We start from the raw sequence: 26,552 nt of genomic DNA, 5'->3' as shown, positions 1-26,552 counted from the left end.
TGCTTTGACAGTGGGGCTTTGGGAAGGAGAGGCCATGTGTGAATAGTAAGGACACCACATTGTTCCCCACAGATGAATGAATGTGCTTCTTTGGTTGCTCATGGAGAGAGCTGCTCTTACTGAGGAACACTGTGCCCTTTGAATGTGATTAGTAAGACATCAGTGACTCTATTCTTTAAAGGTCTCCCAATGACCATATTTGGCCTTTGGGAACTCGGTAGAAACATTTCTTATGAGTCACTCCTTTTGCCTCATTTTCTATCATTAGTTGCTATAGAAACCCCACAGCCCAGCCCAAGGGTTAAGAATTCCTGACGGTTTGTCTCCAACTTACCCATAGTTTACACAGCAAACAAGTTTGCTTACTTTGTTAATCTTTAGCTACTTCCTGCCTTGTTCAAACTGGAAGCTGAAGAAGTCAATACTGCCGAAAGCCCAGGCTGCTCTTTTTATGTGAATCAAAATAATAGACAAGCCTTTGTGTTCTGCCCTGAGGATGGTATAGATATTGAGAAGAATTTTAAATTACTTCCTAGATTATCTGATTGCTAGATCAAAGCTTCTCCCTGGTGAACAAACTGTACACATATGAAAGGAATTTAAGAATTCTTTACACTGTCTTTTTTGGGTTCTTCCCAATCTCCTGGCAAAATCTCCAGTCAAATCTTATTAGCCATTAGGTTTACTTTTGGCAAGATGCACTTTAGAGAGATTCTTGACAGATTTTTGCTGCTTGAAATTCTTTGATGATATCTACATCATCATAGAACTTGATCTTTGAAACTCTAACATAAAAAAGTTTTATGTTCATGGCGCACCTGGTTAACTGAAGACAATGGTATGCTTTGTGGCTTCTTTGGCAAGAGATTTTAACTAGACAGATCTGAATGTATAAAATAGCAATATTAATATCTATACTAAAAGTTGATAAAGACGAAGAGTTAAATGAGCAAATTACTTAGCACATTTCCTTATACATAGGAGACAGTGTTAATTTTCCTTTTCATTAGACTAGCTGCTTGGTGGCCGTTTTGCTGCTTAACTTCCAATTTGGGCAAGATGAATAGTGAATTATTAGGTAGAGAATGTGGAATAATAAAACAATTTTGTTAAGTAGGAGAACCTGAATACCATTCAGGTGGTCCATCTAACTTTAGCTACATGATTTAATGTGGGCAAATGACTTAAATTCCATGAGCTGTGATTATAAACTGAGAGGGTTGGAGTAAACAATCCTAAAGCCAGCCATTTTGACCAATATAAAGGAAGAAACATGCATAATGCTGCCCTGATAAATTTACATTTATCCTTTAAAAACTGCACAAAAGGGAGAGGGATAAGCATGAAGTGACAGATACACTGGGTAAAGTAGACAGAATTCAAATTATAATTCAATTTTCACATCCTCTATAGCTCATGCATGCTAATGAGTTGCATTAAAAACAATAAATTCAATATGACTGACTTGTACCTTCTCACATTATAGAAACTCAGCCACATGAGAAATCTCACCCACGCATTTATGTGAATCAACACAGGCTGTTCCACCTGCGTTCGTTCCTTGTAGTCTCTCAGGTCCATGAGTTCAAATTTCTTGTTGATGTTGATAGACCACCTGTGAGGTCACTAAGGGGACACCACTCATCAATTCTAGTGACATTGGTGTTTGGTGGGAGAATGCTCGTGTTCACATCCTTGAAGGGAGTTTTCTTCCAATATTTCAAATGCCAGCTTCTCTAGGAGAAAGTGTTGCTGAATTCCAGCAGGCCTTTTGGGGTCCAAGTTCATGCTGTGTTCTGCATACTTCTGAGAAGAACATGCCTCAACCTGACTCCATTTAACAATCTATTACTTGGACACTGAAGTAAACAATATGGCCCCTGTGTTCTGCGGTTCCTCAAGAAAAGAGCTGTTTTATTGCTCCTGCCTGTAGCCTTTTCTTCAGAAAGCCCAACACCAGTCCATGGGGCCAGAAGGGGACACAAACTGCCTCAGAGCCACTAGCCATGTTTCTTTCTTCCTTGCAGCCCCAGCTGTTCAGGAAATGAATGCCTGAAAGCCTTGCCCGTCATTTAGAAAATGTGTTCAGATAAGTCAGAATATCAGTTAAACTTCAAACTGGGGCCTCCCACTACGGAAAAATAGAACGTATTTTCTTTGACATATACTTTTTTTTATTTTTGCAAGTTACCTTTTAAATTTTTTATCATTTTTATTGCTGTTCAAGTGCAGTTATCTCCACTTTCCCACCACCACCTTCCCCTGCTCTATCTACCCCCATCCTCCATTCTTATTTAAATGATAAGAAAATTCTATATGATGAACAGAAAGACAAATACAATGATGGCTTTGAGAACTTATTATTGAAGTCCTGAGAAATGATAAGAAGTAAGGCCAGGTTAGCAAAGACATCAAGGCTAGGATGGTGATTTTATACTGAATCTGAGAGGCTATACAGAGAGACATTGTAGAAATATAGAAATAATTGAAATTCATGTCAATTTCTGTATTTTGAAAAAAATTTAATGACAGAATAAAATCCAAATCTACTGAGTGCTATTGTGTAACTTTGTGAAAATACAGTACCTTTTTTAAGCATTGGTTTATTCTTCTGTGACATTGGGATAACTCTACTTTTGTAAGCATTGCTGTGAGGAGTAAATCAGATTATATGTGCAAATTCAGTTTTTACAGGGCCTATGAGCTCAGTGCATATGTCTTTTTTCTTTCTTCTGACTAGAAGACTGAGGTGAAACTATTTTCACCTTAAAAAATAACTAAAAAAACTTTTAAAAAACGAAGAATTACCTATGTTTTCATTATTCATCCATCAATAATGAGAACAATTTTACTATTAGGACTTATAAGTTAAGGGAAAGAAATGACAAAATTAGTCTTCTGATCCTAAAAGATTTTTTAAATTTTTTCTTTCATCCCAGATTAGATATATTATTAAAATGTGACAAATAAAAGTATTAAGAAGGATATCCTCTCTTTTAATGGATGTGATGTTATTTTAAAAAATTTATCACATTTAATTTCTTCAATGTGTTCACCAAATTTTCCTTTAATTCATATACAAGTGTGATAAATTTCAAAAACATTATTGAAATATAACTCACATACCATATAAATCACTGATTTAAGGTGTACATTGATGAGTTTTTAGTATATTCTCAGATTCGTACAGCCATCACCACAGTGAATTTTCATCACTTCTAAAAGAACTCTCATACCCTTTATCCATTGCTTCCTCTTTCCATTCCACCTTTCTTTCCTAGTCCCTGAAAATCACTAATCTACCTTATGTGTCTATAGATTTCTCTATTCTGGACTCCATGTGAATAGAAATATAGATGTGGCCTTTGGGTCCACCTCTTTTCACTTAGCATATTTTCAGGTTTATCCATGCTGTGGCTTGTATCACTGATAGGGGAACTCAAAGAATTAAAGATTTTAGTTGGAGTTATAGTTGATAGGCTTAAGTAATTAATACATTTGGAAAGCTGTTATTCCAGGAACTGAAAAGCATGACCTATGTAACTCCAGGAAGTTAACCAGCAATTCAAACTTTGTGCCCCAGGGGTCTGCAAGTGATGGAGATGGTATCTGAGCCACTGTGTTCTGGGGAGGAAACATCAGTCACACAGATAAAGAGTTATTGATCAACAGATAAAGAAGTGCTAGAGAAATTGCTCTCAGACTGCAACTCTTATTTAATTAACCTTTTTTTCCCCCAAACCTTTTACCTACACTTTCTCCTTATAAAAAGGTCAGCTTTCAATGAGATGTTAAGATGGTATTTGAGAGTACATAACCCACTGTTTTCTCAGATAACCAGTATCTGGATAAATCTCCCAATAACGATTCAATCCTTGTCTCTACTTATTGGTTTTGGTAGCGACAGGCAGCATGAACACTGACTTTTCTGGTTTCATCACTACTTTATTTCTCTTTATTGCCAGTAGTATTCCATTGTATGGATACACTGCATTTTATTTATCCATTCATCACTTAATGGACATTTGGGTTGTTTTCAGTTTTGGGCTGTTACGATAATATTGCTATAGAATTTTAAACCCCAAAATTATCCTATCAAGCTCATTCCCTTTGAATTCACGGATATGCTGAAGAAGCACCACAAAGGGTAGGGAAATAGGCCATGTTTTACTGTTTTTCAGCAGCGAAACTTTAACTAGAACTCAGATCTTCTAATTATTTTATGACTGCCATTTCTAGCTCCATCAATTGTTTCCAAAGTTTTAGAAGGCTTGTGTTACTGTAATGGATGCAATGATAGACAAGAGCCAGTCTCTACACCCCCAGCAATATTCAATTTAGTGAAATGGTGGTTTTGTCTAATTTTATTCATCTCTGAAACACTTATCTGAGTGCAGAGAACATAATGAGTATATAATAGGATGCCGTGTAATTGGTGCACTGAAAGAGCTAAACTCATGGGATATAAACATATAAGCAACTTTGTTTTGATTTTTATTTTTCCTTTAAGCATGTTCATTGAAGTAGCTTTTCCCCCCCATACATCTAGATAAAAACTTGGATAGAAACTAAAAGTCCTAGAATGTCTTTGTGTCACAAAAGAATCTCAACTCAGTTTATAGAATGTCAAAGTTACAAAATAGTGAAAAGTCCCATCTTATTGAAAGTAGTGTTTCTTCCCACCTAAGGCCTGCAATAGGTCAGGAATCTGCACAGGGTGGGGGGAGGGTACAGGGGAGTTGGGGAGTCCTTGCAGTGCTATAAGGGGATGGCCCTGTGCTCTCCAGGACCAGTAGGGGCTCACACAACTTTTTCTTTCAAGGTTGCCTTTGTAGGTTCTTTGAAAGCCATCTGTCCAGCATCACTGGGTGATCGCACTTCTCTTGAACATGAATAATTTACACTTCTCTGGCTTTTCATTTTCCCCTTCCTTAGCCTCTAGAAATACAGCAATACCTTAGCTTCTTTCTGCTGAAGCCAGATGGCCCCTCCTGGTGGCTCTATTGGAAAGTTCTGGATATTCTTTTCTTATGGATGGCCCACATCTAGTTCACTGGAAATACTCATTGTCTTTTGCCCCAAAGAAGGTAAAATCCGCTGGAGTTTCTCTTCAGCTTAACCATCAGCAGGAGATAGTCAATTTCTTATTTCACTCGTCATATTTCTCAGACAAGTTGAATCTGTATCTCTCCACACCCTGTTATACACAGAAGCCCATGTATATTTAGTACACTCACTAGTTTTCTTGACATTCCTCTCTGGATTTGAGAAGGTAGAAGATGGTTTCTCCCAACGGGAGTGTTCATGTGTAGCCAGGAGAACTCACACCACTGCTCTCTCTCTCCAAGAAATACTTCCAATCATTCCTTCCTCAGGCAACTGATTCAAGAGTTGTGTATCCACTTTAAAAAAATAATTAAAATATTTGACATTTTATATTTTGGTTTGTTATCTTGGAGCATCATGTCTATTACATAGTGGTGCGTCAAGCGTAATTTCCGACTTAATATCTATTTACACTCCTAACTTGCCTGCAGGGCAGGGAGATTTCACAAAGGAGCCCTGGTCTAGAGTGACACTGGTTATCTGTTGCGTGTGGAACTGCACCAGGCATCATTATTAAGTTGTAAGTTGTAAACATTATGTCATTAACATCTTGTAACGCCTCAATGATACAGCTATTAATGACCTTCATTTAATGAAGCATAGAAATAAACTTTACAGTTTGTCATTTTGAATGGTATGCTAAAGGAATCATATGGGAAGAAATAGAACACGGCCTTAGATGGGCCAAGAGTCAGATGTTTTTCCATATTTCTGTTCTGTGTCCTTGGTATTTAAGCCTATTTTAGGCTCATTCCTTTCATGATCAGTCAACGGTTGTCGCATTTTAGAAACCACATCCAGAGAAGAAAATGCTTAGCAGAAGAAGAGCTGTTTCCCTCCTTTAGGGAAAACTTTTTCACATCCCCACCCCAGCAACTAAGCAAAATGACATTCTGAACAACGAAGAAAAGGGAAGATGTATTCTAGATGTGCAGTGGGGAACCTTTGTCACAAGGACTTAAACAGTTTGCCTTAGATAAGGGGTGTCAAACTCATTTTCATCTGGGCCACATCAGCTTCCCAGTTGCCTTCAAAGGGCCGAATGTAATTTTAGGACTATAAATGTAACTACTCCTTAACTAGGGGCACGCAGCTCAGCACTGCTGCTGGGTAGAAACAAGGTTCCAGACCAGCTAAAACAAGGTGGAGGGCTGGTCTAACAAGACTAAGCATTGTCCTGCCAGAAAAAGATGCCCATGTGGCAATTATTATTATTTTATTTGTACTCTCTGTGATGAATTGCTACATGATGCTACCAAATGGCTATTAGGAAGCTTCAGATTTTCATCTTGAGAGACAACAGATTTGTGGTTGATGAAATGACTCTCCAAAGTAAACAGATTTATCAATCAATAAGGATATGTAAAGAGAGAGGAGAAAGTGGGCTTATATGGGCTCACACTGTGCTATCATCACCCAGGCCAGTTGCCAAATCTGAGCTCTGGCTTTGAGAGAAAATTCCAAGGAGGAGCACGTGTGCAGCCAGGGAACCACTGAGCTCAGATCATCTGGGAATACTGCCTTTTGGTAGGTGGCTGCTAATGCCAAGTTCATGCTCACTGCTTTGGCTGAACTTCTGGTGTATAGAGATGTTTGCCCAAGTATGCTTGAGGATGTGACGGAAACAACCTCTTATTTCCAGCCGATTTTTCTTCCAAGCTCTTGACTTCTGTATTACTCTGAAGAATTCATATGACAACTTTTAAACCCATAAACCAGGATATAAACTTTCAAACATACAAAATCAGGCTCTTAATTATTAACTAGGAGTATGTAACACCTATTCACTATTCAAGTCTCATTCATTTTCACAGAGTTGTCTCCCTCGATTGCCCCGGCCTAAGTGAAATCTCCCTGTTGCACACACCCATTCTCATGATGGCCACCGCACTGTGTAGCTGCAGTAGGATTCCCTGTTTAATTCCTGACACTTCACCTGACTATACACAATAGGAGGTCAGCACATTTCTTTTGTTCATCATTATTTTGCCTGGCATGGCACATAGCGGACACTCAATCAGTACTTGTTGAACTAAGGAACGACAATGCACAGCATTCCCGGAGTTTGCAGGTACAACTTATTATGTCTGAATAACTCCACAATTTTTACCAAAAAAATTTTTTGACGTGTTTTAAAACTTCTCTGCTAAAAATAACTTTCTATTCCAATGAATTCAGAAAGTATATTAAAATAGTATATTTTCAAAATAGTATTTTTAGTATGTAAAATAGCCTATTTTAATATAAATAGTATGTTATTTTAAATCTATTGGTATTCACTTTAATACTTTAAAATAAAAACAGAATAATAAAAGACAAAAATTACTAGATAATTCAAATAAAACTAATGTAACATTAGTTAAATGTTAAATAGAGGTCTGTGGATTATATTCCTAGTCCATTAGGAATATTAGACATCTTTAACCCCTTTATTTTAAAAAGTTAAAAGATTTTAGTTCAGATATGTGGTTTGATTTAATCTCTACTGTCAGATTCAGCAGGAAATACTAATTCTAGGTCTCCTAATTCATAGTCCAGTACTTAATTCATTTTGCTACAATTTTAAAAACAGTTATGAGGACATAAACCTATATTACTCTGTGATATAATCTCAGCTGAGGGCACACACAAGAAACTTCAAAGATCTTGTTATGAGTGGTTAGAATTTTTAAAGTGACTTATTTTAACAAATTAATTTCTCTACTTCAAAGAAAAACTAACATTTTAACTTCAGAATTAAAAAATGTTACTAGTTAGTGTTTATAGAAATGAGCCTTCAAGTCACAAAAGACATGGAGAAAACTTAAATGCATATTGATAAGTGAAAGAAGCTGAATTGAAAAGGTTACGTGCTGTATAGTTTTAACTACATGATATTCTGCAAAAGGCAAAATCATGCTTGGATTAGTAGTTGCCATGGGTCGGGGAGGGGAGAAAGGGATGAAGCACTGGGGATTTCTAGGGCAGTGAAAGTATTCTGTGTGCTACTATGTGGTGGGTACACAGGTCCCATTATACGTTTGTCAAAACCCGTAGAATGTGCAAGGTCAAGAGTGAGCCCTAAGGTAAATTCTGAATGTGGGGTGATAAGAATGTGCCAACGGGGGTTCATCAATTATAACAAATATACCACATGGATGCAGGCTGTTGATGGTGGGAGAGGCGGTACATGTGTGGAGGGAGAGTGTAGGTGGCGATGCTCATACTTTCCATTCAATTTTTCTCTGAACCTAAAAGTGCTCTAAAAACCAAGCCTATTAATTAATTAATTAAGTATAAATGCTGTTGGCTCTTTTTCTTTTCATTGACAGTCATCCCTGTAGCGTAACTCACTTTATGAAATGCACTGCTTTAAGATAGTGTGGAGCCGTATGATGTGGTTGACCATGAGGGTTACAGCATGGACAGTGCATAGTTCCTTGCGCAGGCTGCTCACTGCCCAACCCCATGGGCACCATTCACACCGAGTCGGATGTGACTCATCCCCTCTAGAATTTTGCAACGTGACAGCCCTCATTCAAATCCATCCCCTCTTAGATAACTAGCTGTATGACTTTGGTCAATATAGTTAAGCTTTAAAAACGCTTGATGTTTCATTTCTTGTGAAATTGGGATGCTAACATATACTTCATAGAGCATATGAAGAAATGTCCCCAAAGGAATCATTTCTATGTGGAGAGGAGACCTATTAAGATAAGTGATGTCTAGTCTGAAGTTGTCAAAAATGAGATTTACCCCTTAAAATAAATCCTTCAGCTTTTTTCTTAGGCTGAAATTGGAGCCTTCTTAGAAGAGGCTCAAATCTTCTATAAGAAGAAAGAAAAAGGCTCAGTTCAATGAGCCACATCATTAGAAATAGAAAGACAGAAAAAATATTCCAAGGTTGGTCTAGGTACCAATTTAGACATTCAAATCATAAGGGCCAGGAGCTCTGAGCCATGCTTTAACATCTCCATGTTCCCCACTTGTGATACTTCCTGTTGCTTTTTCTGGAAGAGAGAAGCAGTTTGAAACCTTCACTCTGAGATGCTCAGTGGCTGCCTTAGGAGATGCTGAGCACATCACAGTCCACCTCGGGGGGAATAGACTCTCAGAGGTCAGTGCCAGTAGCTTAGACAGAGGGAAGGAAAGCAGCTTAAGCATGAGGTGCTGGGGCTACAGCTGGGAAGAAAGAAGTTCATTGGCAGCTATCCTGGTTTTAAGACAGGAAAGGACCACCACTCCTCAAGTCACATGTGTGAAAGTGCCGAACATTTAGTGAGGCCTCAGTAAAAATAATTTTCTTCCCTTGAAAGACAACATTATCAGCTTTGTTAAAAAATGTTTTTGTTCTTCTTAATTGAACTACTCTAAAATATAAGATAAAGCTCTTTATTTTTGGTAATATTTCAATATAATTTTATATAAGGTGTCTTTCCTCGATTCACCAGAATAATGAAACAGAGATGCAGTTTCTATAATCCAGTGGCAAATATTTTTTAAAAATAAATTCAAACTCCGGAGGGTAGAGTTAGTGACTGGTTTGAGCCCAGATCTTTTAATATAATCAGCTCTCAGGGGAGAAAGAAGTAAATCAGCAGGGTGAGAAAGATGGTCTTCTCTGGTTGCCTCAGATGTTCAGGACTCCTCCCCGCCAAAAAAATAACAAGCTAAGGAAGTGTCAAAAGGTAGCCTTTCTCCTCTTTCCATTCTGAAGACACTTTCTCCATTCATTATGCAACTATTACCTTTGTAGGAGAGGTGTATATTTGTTTAAAAAATCACCCAGCTAGAGGGAATTCTGTTTGGACTCAGTGAGGAAATAAAAGAGTAAATCCATGCAATTTTATCAAGAATTGACAGCAGGATTTGTCAAAATAATAAATAATTTACCCATAGATTACCATGAATTAACTGCATGGGAAACACTGTTGAAGAAACCTTCAAGTTGCCTTGACTGGTGTGGTTCAGTGGGATGTCGTCCTACAAACGGAAAGGTTGCCTGTTTGATTCCTAGTCAGGGCACATGCCTGGATTGCAGGCCAGGTCCCATCTGGGGGCATAGGAGAAGCAACTGATTGATGTTTTTCTCTCTCTTTTATTCTCCAACTTCCCCCATCTAAAAGATAGGTAAATAAAATATTCAAAAAAACCCCTTCAAGTTATTGCAAAAATGATTGAATAATGTCAGCAATGGGGCATGGGTGTGTAATTCAGTGCTCACTACCGGACAAAATCTCAACTTCTTTTGTAAAGAAAAAAGGAAAACAAAAATTTAGAGAATTTGAGATCCATCAAATCTATATTGATTACCAGGAACCTGGAAGCCAGTATGAATTTTAATGTGAGCCATACCTGACCCTGGGTATGAATCCTACACTTCAATCCACAGACATTGTTTGCCAATAAATACATTGTTTAGGATAGTTGACCAGTTCACAAATGTTTACTGAACTCTATTATGCACCAAACACCATGTTAGAAACTAGAGACTAACACAAGCTTCACCCCTTCTTATGGAATTCTTATCTTTTAGGGGAGACAGACAAAAAAGCAAGGAAACTATGAAGTATATATTATGATCTATGGAGTTAATAAACATGGGACTAATGTTAACAGTGGTTGTCCAGGAAAGGTCTTGCTGGTGATTTGGCCTTTCTGAGACCTAAATGATCAGAGGAACCTGAGGTTCAAAGGAACTGCTTAGATAAGTAAGAGGATAATTTAAAAGATAAAGCATAGTTTAATCTGTGTTATCCTAAAAACGCTGTGCAGAGTGCTCTGTAGGGTCATAATTCTTTAACTTTAACATGAATCTGAATCACCTTCTATAGGCTCCTTAAAACAGGGGCTTCTGGACTCTACCTTTGGAGGTTCTGATTTAGTAAGGATTGGGTTGGTCTATAAATTTTCATTTTGAACAAATTGGCAGATGTTGCTGTTGCTTCTGGCCCTTGGACCAGTACTACTTTGAGTAGTACTGATGTAGGCCAAATGTTTTCTCTCAACACAATTGCAGAGAGGTCTAGGTTAACAAAATTAAGAAATTTTCCTTATATTACTATAGTTTACAAAGCACTGCATATATGTTATCTCACTTGATCTGTATAATTATTATTTGAGGAAGGAAGGGAATATGCTTTTACCTCTGTATTATTTATTTAGTCATTTATTCATTCAACACATATATTTCCAGATTTCATTAGGTGATCAGCACCACTCAAACCATGCTGAGCATAATGTGGTGAGCAAAATGGGCACGGAACTCAGAGTTCAGAGGAACAAGGAGACATTAAGATAATTATCATATCATATATTTCTAAAATGTATATGACAATCACATTATATAAATGACAAGCGGCATGAAGAATATGTATACTAAGAAAAACAAACCAGAAGGAACTGATTTCCTCTTACAAGGCCCAGGAATGCCTCGCCGAAACTTCTAGGGTTATGCAGTTAGTAGATGAACGTGCCACGACAATCTCCAAATCCTTGTGCTATTTTCCCTCTACCATGGCTACCTCTCAAGATGCATGAGGTCAGGAAGTCGCAAAGCCAGGAAAAGGATAAGGCAGTCAGATCAGGAAGTGTCACGTTCTGGAATTGAATCTAAGGAAGAGCCACACCCCTTGGATGGGACTCCCTATGTACAAGAGCTCTACCTACAGTAAGTCATCATACCCTGTAGCTGGAAATGGATTATCAGTGAGTTTATGGTTTCCTGCCTCATCAGGAAGCACTCACCCAAGGTGTCATCAAAACAGGGAGGAAACTAGAAAAAATTTTTTGACACTCTATGGTACATTAAACATTTTTTCTGCCATTGGGTCTTACTATTTCCTTCTTACGGAAGAATAAATTCAGGTTCACAGAGGTTAACTAACTTAGCCAAAGTCATACATCTGGGCGGATTTGTGATGAAATTCCATCTCTGTTTGACAATTCAGTCAGTATGACTGGGAGCTTGGAGTCAAGTAGATTCATTGCTCTAGGGAAAGACAATGACTCCTGAGAACCTGGCTTTGAGATAAACTCTTGTATCTGACACAAGCATTGGACAGACACCAGTCTCACCATTTACTTCAGGGGTTTCCAAGTACATGTGAGCAGCACCACAGAGATGTGCTTGAAAGAGATGCTGGGACAAATGACTAAAGAACCTGATCCAGAAAGTTTGGGATTTGGCCCTGACAGACACATACAGACACACACATATATGCATATATTTTTAAAACCAGTTTCCAAGGTCATTCCAAGGCCCATCTAGGTTACATTCCACCAATTTGACTCTTTTCAAGCTTGAGGATACAGCAGAAAAGTAGTCCAATATGGCTAGAACAAGTACAGACATAAAAAATAAGGACATATTTTGCTCTGGCTGGTGTGGCTCAGTGGACTGAGTGCTGTCCTACAGACCAAAGGGTCGCCTGTTCCATTCTCAGTCAGGGCACATGCTTGGGTTTTGGGCCAGGTCCCCAACTGGGGGTGTGCAAAAGGCAACCACACATTAATGTTTCTCTCTCTCTTTCCCTCCTCTCCCTTCTCTCTACAAATAAATAAATAAAATATTTTTTAAAAAATAAGGGCATATTTTAATATTTTAATGGGTAAATAAAACTATTATTAGTTCATGCCACACAGCACATTTGCTCACTAATTCCATTCTTATCAAACTTAAAGATAACATTTCTAAGATTCTTGATACTGGGAAAAGGCCTTTAGCTAACATATCTCAATTCTCTTGTCACCCATAAATTAATTTTGTTTGAATGTTATTTTTTAGACTTCATGCCTTAAAATCTTATTACCCCTAAACTTATGTGGCTGAAAAATAATACAGGACTGTGATTAGCATGACATAAAGAATAGTGTATATGTAAGCTTGACTAAAACTTCAATGAATCCTCATCTTTGATGCCTAAGGCCATGAAATAAAAAAGGATGCTAAATAAGAAGCTTATTATTAGAGAATAGGTAAGAGTCCTTGGGGCACCTGATTGAGAAGCTGAGCTAAATTTATGAAGACATTAAATAAAGTTGAAGAAATTTCTCTGAAAATAGAATTAAAATGCAGTAGAAATTAGGACAAAAAAATAAAAAATTAGAATATCAATTCACAATGCCTATTACCTATAGGGGTTCCAGAAGGGGGACAGGAGAAAATTTATGAAAGAAATAATCTAAGAACACTCTCTGAAACTGAAGAACTTGAGTTTCTAAATTTAACTCACAAGTATCAAGCACCACAAACTCAAAAACAAATAAAAAGCTATCAGATTATTATGAAAAGTCGCAGAGGATAGAGATCTTGCAGGATTTCAAAAGAATAAAAAGAGTGTATAAACAAATACCATTACTCAGAATAGTAGTGAACTCCTCGAAAGCTGGAAGAAAACCGCCCTAAATATTCCCAAGGTAATAATGTTCAGCCTGGAGCTGTACACATAGATGAAGCTGTCATTCAAGGGTGATGATAGAAGAAGGGCATTGCCATACAGGCCAGGTCTCAATGGATACTCTATGAACACTTTCCATTCGAGGTACTGGAAAATATGCTTCCACCATGAGAAAACATACAAGAAAAATGAAGACATAGATTCGCAAGACAGGAAATCCTGCATGATCATACTGCAATACAAGACGGAAGTGTAACCTATTCAGAGAGAACACTTTGTCAAACTTTCACTTTTTTTAATGTGAAGTGTCATTGGTTAAGAAATAGTGCCTTGGGAACATAATTTTATGTAGCCATCTTTCAAATAAGTAATAACATGAAAAGAAATAAAATTAAAAATGAATGTACTATTAATTTCTTTAAAAAAGACTGGTTTCTGGAAAGAAACAAAAATTTGGTCACAAGAGGAATCGGGAGTCATATAACTCATTGCTCATAAGTAGTTCTGAATCATAATTATGTATTTCCTCAGTAGAGATTTACCTGAAATGTGGTGCTGGGAAAAGAGGAAGGTAGGAAACGCCTTATAACTGCTAAATACCCATCTAAAAATAGCTTTTGTTTATTGAGCACTTACTGAGTGCTGGAGACTGTTCTGGATGTTTTACATGTTCCCATCCATTTAACTCTCACAACCACCCAATGAGAAAGTACAGTCTTTTCATCTATTACACATACAAGGATCTTGAAATACAAAGATAAGTAACTTTTTCAAGGTCAAAGAGTTGAGAAGTGGTGGTCCCAAGATTTAAGCCCAGGTCTTCTGTCTCCACTGTTCTTAACTTCTATCCTGTATTGCCCTATAAGTCAGTTAGCATTTCCAGCAAGTGACAGATTATGTCCATAAATGGAAATCGGGATATTATTACAAAAGCATTTCCTTTAGAATTATGGAGGCAAATTCCAAGAGAAATGTCAGTTAGGCTAAAGTATTTGCCTCTGAGAAACATGACTGGAGAGGGTAGGGAGGATCAGGGAAAGCTGTTTGTGATAAAAACCTTTCATTTTTTTCACTTATATGCTTGTATCACTTTGATTAAAAAGTAAATTAATTATTTAAGAAAAAGAGTTTTCAACTAGCATTTCCCAACCTTGTTTCCAAGGCTTAATTCCATTTATAATTAGCTGTTACAAAAATGATCTTCACTTTATTTTACCCACTTAGAAAATTATCCCTAAGGCGCTTTCCAGTCAAACTTATCTACAATTCTGCTAAAACCTCATGAGATGATAAGGGCTGGGTAGGGATGGGTGATAGTTATAGGGATATGAGCAAATAACTTCATCCTGTATAGAAAATCTAAAATCTGGAAATGTCATGAACTTGACAGTTGGTAGTAGTGACAGCTGTTATCACTTCTCCTGCCTTCTCCCACCTTCCCATCCCCCATTACTGCCCTATATCTTTCCACCTTGAATTTCTTTGAGCAATCTCAGAGGTGCACTCGGGCAGGATGAATGCTTTGTCTTGCCTGAAGTGGCAATTCTTTACTCAACCATAGAGGTTGAGATAGAGGAAAAAGTGAAGGCTATGCAAAGTGAAATAAAGGAAAATGTACAGAGAACCAGCAGTGAAGGGAAAGAAACCAACACTCAAATCATTGATTTGGAGCAGAAGGAAGCAATAAACATTCAACCAGAATAGAATGAAGAAACAAGAATTCAAAAATATGAGGAGAGGCTTAAGAACCTCCAGGACATCCTTAAACATTCCAGCATCCAAATTATAGGGATGCCAGAAGAGAAGAGGAAGAGCAAGAAATGGAAAACTTATTTGAAAACATAATGAAGGAGAATGTCCTCAATCTGGCAAAGGAAATAGAGACTTCCAGGAAGTCCAGGAATCTCAGAGAGTCCCAAAGAAGTTGGACCCAAGGAAACACACACTAGGGCACATCATAATTACATTATCCAAGATGAAAGGTAAGGAGAGAATCTTAAAAGCAGCAAGAGAAAAGGAGGCAGTTACCTACAAAGGAGTTCCCATAAGACTGTCAGCTGATTTCTCAAAAGAGATCTTATAAGCAAGAAGAGGCTGGAAAGAAGTATTCAAAGTCATGTAAGGCAAGGACCTACATCCAAGATTTCTCTATTCGGCACAGCTATCAGAATGGAAGTGCAGATAGAGTGCTTCCAAGATAAGGTCAAGTTAAAGGAGTTCATCATCAACAAGCCCTTATTATACAAAATGTTAAAGGAACTTATGAAAGAAAAAGAAGAAGATAAAAAATATGAACAGCAAAATGACAACAAACTCACAAATATCAACAACCAAACCTAAAAAAAACAAAAACAAAACTGAACTAAGTAAATAACTACAATAGAAACAGATTCACAGAAATGGGGACAACATGGAGGGTTATCAGTGGGGAGGGGGTTGTGGGGCTGGGGAAAAGCTACAGGGAATAAGAAGCATAAATAATAGGTATAAAATTAGACAGGGGGAGGTTAAGAATAGTATGGGAAATGGAGAAGCCGAAGAGCTTGCATGTATGACCCATGGACGTGAACTAAGGTGGGGGAATGCTGGTGAGAGTCTGGGTACAGGGTAGAGGAGTAAAAGGGGCAGAAGAAATGGGACAGTTGTAATAGCATAATCAATAAAGTATATTAAAAAACAATATATAGGTCAATGAACATGGCTGTGTTCCAATATAACTTTATTTGCAAAAATAGGCAGAGGGCAATATTTAGCACCATAAGGTAAAGTGTGCCAACCCTTGATCCAAAACCACCTTAAATCGGATTTCTCCACCTCAGCAGTATGGACAATATGACCAGGTAAGTGTTTGTTTTATATGGCTACCCTGAGCACATGTTTAGTACTTGTCCCCAACCTTTATCCATTAAATGCCAGGAGTACCCCCACTTCTACCTCTCCCATATTGGTTGTAACAAGCCAGAATGTCTCCAGACATTATCAATGTCCTCTGAGAGATGAAATTGCCCTCAGTTGAGAGTCACTGCTTTAAATTAATAGAGTTTCTAATGTGTGTGTTATGGGGTGGGCTCAGTGGAAGCAATGATACCCAAATAACCTGTGAGACTTTCTCTAACTACATACCCTCCAACCCAGTCCATCCTCGAATCCATCTCCTCCCCCTGAAGATTCTGAAATACCTGGAGGTGACAGTGGGGGAAGTCCTGCTGGAGCTTCAGAAACAACTCCACCTTCATCTTTCAATCATAACTTCAGTTCTATTTAATTCAGGTCAGACTCATAACGACTGCTTTTACTGTGTGAAATGAGACTCCCTTGTTTGAAACTAAGACTTCTGACCTAGTAATCAATCCCATCTAAAAACCTAAGGAGTATCTGAGGTAAATTTTATGTTGATGAATATTTTACATGGTCTTACTTTTTAATTCAAGGTGTTATAGTAATAAAATTTATGGTGGAGCGTATGTGGAATACCTCAGATTCTACAATCATTGGTCTTTGGCAAAATCTCATGACACATGCTCCATAATGCTGCACCTTTAAAGAAACAGGGGGAAGCAAATACAGAGATGTGAGAGCTGTGCACTACATGGGAAGGTTGTAAAACAGGGATAGTGGGAAAGTCCTGTTGGGGATCGTTTCTGTGCCTCCTTAACACAGGAAGTGCAGAGAGCAAATAAATGCTACTGTAATCTCTGACCAACTTCATTTTGTTTCTACTTGTGTGGGAAAAGGGACTCATGTTTGTATTTTGCTTTTGGCTGACAGCAAGAGCGTGTTGGGCAGTGACCGTTGAAGGTAAACTTGCCATCTTGTGCACAGTGCTGGGTGCAGGGAGGCAACTCTGTCCCTACTTTCTACATTAGGGTTAGCTTTTAACAACCCTACTGTTTAGGGATGGAGTGGTTCTACCACAGAAAACTAAACCTTTGTTTCTCCTGCTCTTAAAAGTGCCCTTTCATAATAAGTCTTTATACATTTGATTGCAGAACTCAGGACTCAATTCCCTAAGTAAATAATTAAAGATAATTCAATATTTGCTGATAAGATTTACAGTCCAGCCCCTTAGAGTTTCTCAGGTGAGTGCTCTGTCACTGAGCCCAAGAGAACAGCCCCATCAACTCTGATTCCACAGGAAATGGGATAGGAATTGGGGTGCCAGAGCAGACACAAGAGAAAGAGAGCCCAGGAAAGGATGCTCCGTCCCTTACTCTTTATCCTGTGCCTCAAAGCTCTGCTTCCTCTCCCCATTTTCATCTCTAGAGAAGCCGAGCCTTCCGAAATGTGAAAGTCAGGACAGCACTTGTTTCTAAGTGGTCTACCTTAACCACATAAACTATTTTTGAGCCCACTGCAATCATAATGAAGAGAAGCTGAGAGGATCTATTCACTCAGCGTGCCTCCAGAGGAACCCTTGCTTCTCTCGGCACCATTCCTGAAACAATAGCAATACAGATTATCTAGGGTTCAACAGCCTAGTCAAACAGAAAGGGCAGCAACGCCTGTGCCAGTTGTTACGTGGTAGTATTGAGACATCAGGGAAACTCTTAAAGTGCTTATTTGCTTTTCCAGAGGATTTTATTCCTTGACATGTGTGGTTACAGCTTTTGCTAATACTCAGTGCCAGAACCCTTATGACTAATTGTCCTTCAAGGGGTATGGCTGCAAATAAGAAAAAAGCAAACTTGCCAAGTGAGTGCTAATATGAAGAAAATTCCCTTGATTTGTGCCTAAAGGCCTGGTAACAGAGATTAGGTTATTTTTAGCCCTGAAAATGATGCTTGGTTACACAAATTGCCTCTTTATAGCTATTAATAAGAAAAAACTCATAATTGGAGCCAGTTGTCAACACGAGCAAAGGCGTTTCTTATTAAACAGATTTTGTATGGAAAAAAATGCTAGAAAGAATCCTCATGGAGAAATCTGGCCTTTAAAGAAATTTATTCTCTCTGGGTAATAAGATTGCCAGTTGGATTCTTTGTAAACCAGCAGCAGAAAAACACATGGTTGGCACGACAGCTCTTGTTCAGTGATGCTCATTTGAAAGGCATCTAAAAAAAACTCTATCTCCAAAGGACCAGATGCCTCTGAACCTATTTTACAGTTTTTTCCTAGCCTATGCAACTAGCAAACCCAATTCATCTGTATCAGAAAGCATACAACCTATGTATAATTTGATATATATATGTTACATTTGTGTATATATACATGTGTATTTCCACACAGATGTGTACACAGTATGTGTTTGCCAACGGAACTATTCACCCAGTAAGATGCACCCCATTAATTACTTGGTCTTCCAGCCACTATATTGACTGCATTTAGGCAGAACCCATCTTTCTATAATGTCTTTCTTTAGCAACTTAGGAGGGAGACTCCCTGTAACTGAAGAAAAAAGAGAGAGAGAGGAAGGGAGGGAGATATGGACAGAGGAAGGAAGGGAGAAAAATAAAAACAGTGAAAGAGAAAGAAAAAAAGATGGAAAGAAAGAAGGAAAGGAAAAAAGATGAAGACTTAGGAGTATAACTTCTAATTCCATCTTCACTGTGGACTCTCTACCTCATTTCCTCACACATTAAAGGAGGTTGGTGATGCCCTTTTGACATACTTATCACAAAAAACGATAAAATCAGTTAAGAGAGATGCTTTTAAAACTAAAAAACACTCTTAAACTGAAATAGGCTGCTGTGAAAAATGGTGTACTTTCAAAAAACCTAAAACCAGAAAAGGTAGGCAGGGTAAAGCTTGCTCTTATATAAACTTTATTCTCAATCCATCCTCAAATCTGCCTAGAACCTCCGTTCTTATACCACTCAAATGCATCTTTCAGAACCTCTGCAGTGATCTTTCTAAAATATTCATTTTATGGCCTTTTTCCCCACATAAAATGCCGTGCCTTTAATATAAACTAGCTTACAGTCTTCATATGGCTCAAAAGGCTTCTTAAGGTTGCCTCATACCTGATTTATCAGCTTCCCCTCCCTCCACTTCCTCCCTTGAACTTGGTCTCCAGCCATACCAGACAACTCCTAGTTTTCTGAACACACTGGGCCATTGTTACCTCTGTGAAGATGCAAAACTTTTCCTTCTGCTCCTATTGCCATTTTTCTCTAAATCTGCCTGGAAAACCAGGAGCTGTCCTGCCCTTAACAGCACTGGTCTCCTCCTCAGTGAAACTTCTATGTTCTAGACAAGCCGAACATTTACTCCTCCCTTGCGCCACCACTCTTGGTATTTGCTTATTTTTTTCTATTCTTACTTGCTTACCTGTTTACATTCCTGTTTAGAATCCAGTAGTCCTGAAACCATAGAACACGTCTAATTTGACTTTGATACCAAGTGCCTCTCACAGCTCCTGACACACAGAAGATGCTCAATGTTGAGAGAATGAATTACGTGATGAGGAAAGAGCTCATTCTTAAGCTTTAGAGTATCTATCTATTCTGGATTTTGTTCACATTGTGAAGAGATATTTTACATTATTTTCCACATACATGTTCCCCTTGTTATCCCCCAAAGCACTGAGCTATTACTTTTTTTATTCCCATCAGAAAATAATCTCTTGGGGTCTTATCCTCTCCTTTTTTTTTAATATTCTCCAGTTTCCCCAAGAGGGTTAGTCAGGCCATACTTGTAAAAGATTTCTATCACTTTCTAGAGAAATGCAAGGCTCTCAGAACCCCAGAGAGGAAGAGAGCAAGATGAGGAAGGTGGTAAGAGAAAGAAGAAGATCCCGCACAAAGTAAGGTAGAGAATGAGTACCAAGAGCTAGCATGATAACTACATCCATGGGCTGAGGACAGGATAGAAGTAATTTAGCCCAACATTATAGTGATGACGCTGCCTACCCCCTCATTAAGACCTATTATGTATGACCTTTAAACAACATCTTTAATCTAGTGAGGTTTTATTTACTCCTATAAATACAGACAATTAAAAAATACTGCTGAAGAGGATAACCACAGAAACTAGCCATCGCAACCTTTAGCCCCTGCTTCTGAGGAATAAAACTATTTCCTTAGTTCAATTAAACCAACACAGTAATCAAACAGATCAAGTAATGTCTTCACATATTTATAGAACTAACTTGTCACCAAACCTGAGTCATTTCAAGGCCATATGAGTAATACTGTACAAAGAAACCACATAAAAATATTTTAACCTCAAAGTTTAAGTACACCCTCCTGGTTTCTAAAACACTGTGTCTCTAATACATTTAATTTATACTGATTCTTTTAATAAGAGACCTAAAAGGTAGTTATCTATGGTATATGTACATTTTATATCCATATCCCAAATATGTATCAAAGACTTAATAAAATCGTCATAGTTCATAGACTCAATAAACTACTTAACCTGGAAAGGACCTTAGAAACCATCTGATCCAAACCTCTGATTCTAGACTAAACAAGAGGAAGGAGAAAGTCATCAATTATATTAGCTAAAGTCATATTGGGTTGGCCAAAAAAAATTTTTCCCATAAGATGGGCTCTAGTAGTGCTTAGTTATCCTCAACTCATTCAAAACAATCTTATTAGATTGCATTGTGACAGCTGTCATAACAGAGTGCTTTAAAAAGTATCAAAATTGGTGAATTTTTGTAGCCATTTTAATATTGAAGACAGAAGAAGATAAGTGACATTTTGGTACATTATGCTTTATTATTTCAAGAAAGGTAAAAACACACTGAAATGCAAAAAAAAAAAAAAAGATTTGTGTAGTGTATGGAGAAGGTGCTGTGACTGATCAAACATCTCAAAAGTGGTTTGTAAAGTTTCATGGTGGAGATTTCTCACTGGATGATGCTCCACAGTTGGGTAGACCAGTTGAAGCTGATAGTGATCAAATCGAGATGTTAGTTGAGAACAATCAATATTATACCATGCAGGAGATAACCAATGTACTTGAAATATACAAATTAATAAAGTTACTGGTGAAAATAAAAACTGTGTCATCTATTTTATGGAAAAAACCCACACAAACTTTTTGGCCAACCCAATATATTGGGAAAAATGGGATGAAATTCAGATTTCCTGAATCCTAGGCCAGAGTAGTCTCCCTTAAATCATGGGGCCTACAGCAAAATGCATTATGCTAAAAAATAAAACATGCATAGTTTACACATATACATATAAGTCAAGGTAAGTACTCATTATTCTATAACATTAATTCAGTTGTGTTTAGCATAAAAATGAAAGATTAAAACTTTAACAGAATATCTTTAGATACAATCTCAATATACTTTTTGGTAACCCAATAATGATTTTTCAAGTTTACAAGTCTTTGAATTATAAAAAGGAAAAAAGTGAAGACATGTATTAGATGACTTTTTAAGGCTTAGGGAACATAGCATCTCTAAAACTAAGGTGTATTTCTTTTCTCTGACTAGGTTGGAAAGGGCTCCCTCCTGCGTTCTTTCAGTGTCTTAGATTCTTCTGCCTGAGAAACTGTGCCCCTTCTTAAAGAATTCCCTCTACTCCTCTCCAGAGATAGGAAATTGGAGTCCAAAATATAAAACAGACCTCTGGTTTCACACCTCTTCACACGCTGCAGGCACTGAGGATAAATCAGAGTACACATATGAAAAGTGAATCTTCATACTTATTCCTGTCTTTGCTGTATTCAGCATGTGACTCATTACCTCCAAGTGAAGAGTACACAGTACAATTGTAATTTAAGAGACAAAGAGTATTTTCTTTTTATACATAGACTTATGGCTACTTGAATGTGTTATTAATTGGTTTTTCAATAGCTATACTGGGCTGAGCTCACTTTATTTCTTAATGTACCATTATCAATTAATCTATTAACTTAGCTAATGTGTTCATCCAGTTAATAAATCTTTTTGGAGACTCTAATTGTCACAAAGCCTCATGTTAGTACAGAGAATATAGTAGAAACTATACCTGGCCTCAAGGAACTTACCCTATATTAGAAGATAAAAGATATGATCGCAAGTGAGATAAGACAGTTTTCCTGAAGTGACATACAGAATGTCATTAGAGTTCAGAGAAGGAAAATTCTTGCTTAGGCTTTGGAGATCAGGGAAGCCTTTGTTTGAAATGTGGCATGTCACCCGGACTTGGAATAATGAATGAGCTCTCAATAATTAGATACAGGATTTGGTAAAAAAAAAACAAAAAACAAACAAACAAAAAAACACGGACAAGAAAAAGGTAGAACTGAAAATGGGATCAATTTTGGACCTGTTGGAGTAAGAGCGTGTATAGAGAAACCACTCACAGACAAGGGGTGGGCTGGAGTCACCGCAAGGAGGCCGTCACAATGAGGCGTAAGGCCTTACCAGTCTTCGCATCCTTAGTCTATGGGAATCAAACACAGGATCTTGGCTTTGTGTTCAGCATCAAGCTCTTCCAATCAGCTGCACTAACAGGACCAGAAATATAAAATGACAATGCAGAGGACAGTGATTTACAAATACATGAACTGTAACTCTCCACAGTGACATTTTGAATAGAGGGACTAATGGCTTATCTATTGATTTATCTGCTCTTAATTCGGCTTGGCTGTTACTTTTTTCACGTGACATTTCCAAGTTATATTCAAATACCAGTTATCTGCATTAAGGAAACAGAACTGTGGAACAGATAATCCAATTGTCATTTCTTTTAGTCTTTGAAACCCATTAAAATTGGAATTTAAAGAAGAGAATTCATTCTTCCCAATTCATTTTCTTCAGACCTATATTAAAACTAATGGGTTCTCACTTACAAATATATCAAACTGTCTGATACTAAAGGTTTTTGTGAATAATCGGCAAAGGGAGTGATCCACTGTTGCTAATGGATGTCACGTGCTTACTGTCACATTCATTTAATTATATTACTTTACCTTAATTAAGTGGAACATCTTGATATGAGCACCAAGACAAAAAAAGAAAAGAAAGAAAAGAAAAAGGGCACCTCCTAATTTCTTTCCCAGTTCCATCTGAATCCCACTGGGATGCCACTCTGGTTTCATATCTGAGTTCACTACCTCTGTGAGATAGTGTTATTTAACAATATCTTCAACATGTTTCTTCATCCTCCTACAATTGTAGTCATTTATAATAACTATGATAATTTATCATTTTACTTCCCTGGTTATCCATATTTAATGTATTTTTTTAACTTGACATTTTCTCATATCCTCCTTCACGTTCCATTAGATGACTACTCCATACCTCATCCTCCTCTGTCAGGGAACCTTCAAGAGTGATCCTTATAAACAAAAGCTATAGCATATTTTGGATTAATATCACTGATAAATGAAGAAGGAAACTTTTAAAGAGATGAGTGAGGCTCATTATTTGTTTAAGTTAAAATAATAGGCTAAGTTATCCTACATAATACAAGATACAAGAGGGCCATCTACCAATAGTTATCACCTGCCACCATCAAAGCATCCTGTTTTCTCTCCAAAACTGCTGGCAAAAAAATTGCCACTCATTCAGAACTTCTGCTGCCTAGAAACAGTCTGGAACACCGGCGCCCTCTAATGGCTCGCACTGCACAATGCCTTGAGGTGGAGGATTCGTGAATTCCTGAGTGTTGATGGGGAAGCTGCAACCGAGACTGAAAGACCCATCCTTGAGAAGCGATTTGCGTTGAGTTCAGTGGTGAGAAGGAAAAGAGGAAGTGGTACCAGTTCCCTAGTATTGGTCAGAATAACCAGGTCCATTACTGTCACCAGGAAAACCAGCTATCAGAGGTGGCATATACTCTGGGGTAGCATGGAAAAATTGGTTTGAGCAGACATACACATACATGTACACACACATGCATACATACATATATACATATATAGAGGGATGTATTTTAGAAGTTTTAAGAAATATATTAAACTTTACAAGCATAAAAAGAAATTTTTATTTTATACTTGAAGAGATGTGGGATATAATGGTACGCTGTAGTGAGTCCTAAAAGAAGCAAAAAGTGTGGATGTTTTTAAAGCATGTTGTTTTGAACAGATTATATGATAGTAAGAAATAATGCTGATGCCTCAGGTTCAACTTGAATGCCACAATCATAGAAGATCAGTTTGCAGAAACATTCAATGGACTCATCCATTTTCCCAAAGGACCTTTCGATGTCAAACCCTTTCCTTTTGAATAATCCATCAAGTCAAAATCCCCTTCCATTTTCTCTAGTCTTCAAGTGGAGTGATTCTCTCAGATCCATATTCATCAGTGCCTGTGTTTTGGATACCAGCAGTTTTCCAAAACCACTCTTATTAAACTAAATACATGTTATCGAGCCTTTTTTGAAAAATGTGTGGTTTTACTCGGCAATTTTATTAGACAGGGATAGTTGACTGCATTCTAATTTTATAAGTGATCAGTTTATTAATGAATATTTTAATATAAAGCAGATTTTTCTGCCCAAGGAAATGAATTCACAGAATTTACTCGCAGATAATTAGTTTACAGAAATACAGGACCCTCCACCTCGTCTGGATAGTTGGTTTGACAGTAGCTTGAAACGGAGACCTGGACTCTTAACCCTTCCTTTTTCCACACTGCTTTCCTCTATCTTAGTAATGGTACCCAAAGCCCAACCAGACATTCTGGGAACTCAGGGGTAACTTTCAGTCATTATACTGAAATTACAAATGGCATGTTAAAGCTTCATAGCTCAGGAAAGCACTGTGTGTTATTGGATTGAGTTCAGAATTGATCTCATTATCATTTGCCTTGGGTTGTTTATTGGCATAATGACAACCATGCATTTATGCCAAAAGCATGAATAACAGAGTAGCTTTCTTTAGCCATCATAATTATCATCTTATCTGGAAAAGGGGCAGTGGAAGCAGAAGGGCCACGTCTGTAAAGACAGTATTAAATACATGCCTTAAGCACTGAGAACATTATCTGACACCCAGATTTAACAAATGCTAGTTGTTTCTGTTTTTGGAGGGGGGATGAAGGGGTTTTACATCTTCCCCCCTAACAATGGCACAGATTGTGAGCTAAATAAAATTTTAATCTTCTGAGCTAACTTTTCAATACCTAGTTAGAAAGAACCAGCACCCGTGTACCACCTGATCTGGTGTGGCTTAATCTCAGAGTCATGGAACAGTCAATAAAACAAACAAACAACACCAACAGTAGAGTTCAAAGTCATTTCTTGCTTTTCTCAAAAAGCATGAGGGCAATCCAAACACTCAGTCTGAGGCAACCGTATAAACCTCTCCTTCCTTCCTATTCACTTCTGTTATATTCTGCAACTGCAAAGATGCTCCTCTGAACAAAATGATCTTCTACTCCAGCACATAAAATTTTGCTCTCCTCTTTCTTTCATTTCTGTGTTATTTAATTCAACTGATATTTTCCAAGTCCTTCCCCCTTTTCCCTAGCATCTTGAATTCTCTTTCAACCAAGTTACTGATGTTTGCATTATAAAAAGTCTTGTAGAAACCTAGAGAGAGAGGAGAAGCCTGGTGAGGATGGAAAAGAAGCTGAGAGGCAGACCTCAAACCCTGGATGAAACTGGGGGTGGATGGAAGACTGGGGATTCTTCAGAGTCAATAATCTTTGTGTCATCTAAGTGTATGTCAAATACACAAAAGTAATTCATAATCAGTGGCTGAAACATGATTAGTAACTTGCTAGCTTTATTCTTGCTACCAGTATAGGAGAAGCTATCCCAGAGGTGGTACTACATCAAAATAGAAGCAGTACATATGAACTTTTGGAAAATTCTCTCTGCTTGAATTGACTCCATATCTCTGTGGATGAAAAAACTATAATTCCTAACACTGCATCATGATGTCGCAAACTGCAGAAGTATACTAGTGTGTGTGTATGTATGTGTGTGTGTATGCATGTAAAAAGACAGTAAATCACTAATTATACAATGCCACGTTTGGACTTATTTCACTCACAACCATCCACATACATTGTTTAAAGGTGAGAAATTGGAGGCCCAGGGAGATTGTGATTTGCCCACAGTAAATCAAAAATTTCTGAATTCAGATTCCTTAGGCCCCAGCACTGAAAGTCAATATGCCAGTCTGTCCTCAGGAGGACACCAGAAGCTAGGGACTGTGGTGGCCTGGTTGCTGAGAGGC

The sequence above is a fragment of the Artibeus jamaicensis genome, unplaced genomic scaffold (genome assembly GCF_021234435.1).
Source record: "Artibeus jamaicensis isolate MK-2021 breed Jamaican fruit bat unplaced genomic scaffold, CSHL_Jam_final scaffold_833, whole genome shotgun sequence".
Taxonomy (NCBI): Eukaryota; Metazoa; Chordata; class Mammalia; order Chiroptera; family Phyllostomidae; genus Artibeus; species Artibeus jamaicensis.
This window is presented reverse-complemented; position numbering follows the sequence as displayed.